Source organism: Pseudomyrmex gracilis, unplaced genomic scaffold, assembly GCF_002006095.1.
Source record: "Pseudomyrmex gracilis isolate BER0280 unplaced genomic scaffold, ASM200609v1 scaffold_3240, whole genome shotgun sequence".
Lineage (NCBI taxonomy): Eukaryota > Metazoa > Arthropoda > Insecta > Hymenoptera > Formicidae > Pseudomyrmex > Pseudomyrmex gracilis.
Window position 1 is genome coordinate 6,459 of NW_018023824.1, and position 2,688 is coordinate 9,146.

Below are 2,688 nucleotides of genomic sequence, written 5' to 3' on the forward strand. Positions count from 1 at the left end.
ATGTTTCACACGTATAATTACATGTATTTTTAAACTTCTGTGTTGTTAAAGTAATTTTTAAAGTAATCTTTTCTAAGTAGATTTACTACGATTACGTCAGAAAGTAATCTTTGTAAGAAAAAGTAGTAGAAATTTTAATTATACTTAGATCAATAAATTGTGACAAATTTGTTAGCTATGATAACAATATAGTCAAGTAGTATGTCAATATGTATTATTAATTTATTTATCATGCATTATTGATTATCGCATAGAATGCATTATGGTAAAATAAGATACCGATGCATTTATCAACTGAAACAAAAGATACTTTTTTGTTGATTTTATTTTTTTTTCTTTGTTTGATGTATAATACATTTTGTGTAACATTGAATAATTCCTACCGTAGCAAAACATTGTAAAGATGCCAGAAACATTCCACCGACAGGCAAACCAAACGTCTTGTTACCTCTTTGTAACAGTAGTAATATTAACTTTTGTAGGTGTAGAGGAAATAAATACCACGGAATTTTATATCTACATAATATTATTTATATTGAGAATTAGAGTATGGTAAATATACGTCAAAATAAGGATAAATATGCAGTTATACGGACTACTCTCCGATCTCAACAATTTGGACATATGTTGTCAAGGTCTCTTTTTCAAATTATAATATGAAAGTCTTAACCGTCTGTCGTTGTTTATCAAATAGTTATACGCAAAAGAAGTTGCGTCAATACATACTCTTATTTTCTGTCATTATCTACATTTTGTATTAATTTTCTTTGTTATTATATTTGCAATATTTTACTATGTATGTCTGTTGTTATTGTAATACGTTATAAATATTATTCGTCGGGTTTTGCAATTCAATGTTATTTAGTATTATTGTAAAAAATTTGTTTATACGTTTCTCGTGTGCTTAATGGCGATTGTTCTTTTAACAAGACTACTTTGTTTATTGTTTATGNTTTTTTTTGTTCGTGTTGCAAGCNTGTAGGCAGANNNATCTTTGTTTTNNCGCAGGAANAATGGTTTCGTTTCCTTCCTTGAATCTTCCTGAAAAATTTACGTATACACTTTCGCTGTGAAGCGACATTTAATTGAAAGCCGTTTTCATTTTTTCTCGAGGGGAGTGCAGAAGAAGAGACGAAGCCATTCCTGCGGGGGTACACAGCTCTCCCTGCCTACACGCTTACAACACATACAAAATGTACATAGTGTCGAACAATAAGAGTTTATTTATAAAACTTTTTTGGTTTANAATTTAATAACAAACGACGAGAGCGGCTACAATTTTTAAAATATTACTCAAGGAAGTGACCTTGACAACATATGTCAAAATTGTTGAGATCGAAAAGTGACAGATCCGTATGACTGCATATTATTATTAGTATGTACGTCACTTGTACATTACAAAAATTGTTTATATATTTCGATTTTTTTTGGTACAATAAAAAATTGATAATATGTATCTTTTTCTTACACAGTTACAAATACGTCATTATAATGATCTGTAATTTCTTGTCCAATAAAATTAGCCCAAAACATATACGCAAAAGCGATGATTGTTATCACAATATATAATACCAAGTCGTCGATGTTGCATTTAGATGATGCAAGCTGAAAACACTAGCATAATAGTTATAACTTTGAGATAACACGTTTTATATAGTTTTTTAATTAAAACAATTTACACGTGACTACTATTTAAAACAGATTATTACTATCTTAATAACTTTATTACTATATAATTGTTCTTACACACATATACATAAATAAGAAATGTTACTTACACGAAACATATTGAGGCTCAACGTCAAAACTCCAAACAGTATTAAGAAAAAGAACGTCGTCTCAAAGCTGGATATCAGATATGTAGATAACCTTTAAACACAATTATATAAAACATATTATACATGTATTAGATGCGTTAATACTAACATTATAGCTTTTCGATGAATATCGACGGCTAATACTATATTGGTATAAATCAGATTTTTGTATATCAGGCTAACATTTTGATATTTATCAATGTTCATCGTATGCTCGATGCGGAAACTGCGAAGAAATCATGATATGTAAACTAACAAGTTTTTAAAAATAAGTTAATGTACTACAATTAAGTACAAGATAATAAGGTAATTATTTAGAAAGATTCCTCACGGATTTCCTCACCGATTTCAATGAGATCAAAATATGTTGCTAAAAATCTTATTCTGAACAACTTTTCTCTATACATGTTACCGCCGGTCGGCTTTCGTTTTTGAGTTATAAACAAAAGTAGGTTTATTACAATTATTACGATTATCTCTGAAAGTAATCACGTTATGGGAACAGTTGTCAAACAAGAAATGAAGGAAATTCGATTTTCTATAAAAAAAGTTATGATATTCATTTCCCTAGCTCCAATCGTTTTTATGTTAGAACGTTAAGTCTATTGCATTTACGTATATATTACAATGCGTAACGTGATGCGTGATAACCCCAATAAACTCGTGTTGAAACAAACACAAGTTCAGATCAATTGTTGCACAAAGTTATTTTTGTTTTATGTTTGCGTTGTAAGCGCATAGGCAGGGGGGCTGCGCCCTCCCCTGCACCCCCCTACACAACTTAACCTAACTTAATCCTAACCGAAACTCTTCTTTCTGCATTCCCTCTCGCAAAATTTTCATAATGGTCAATTTATGTTACTACATATCT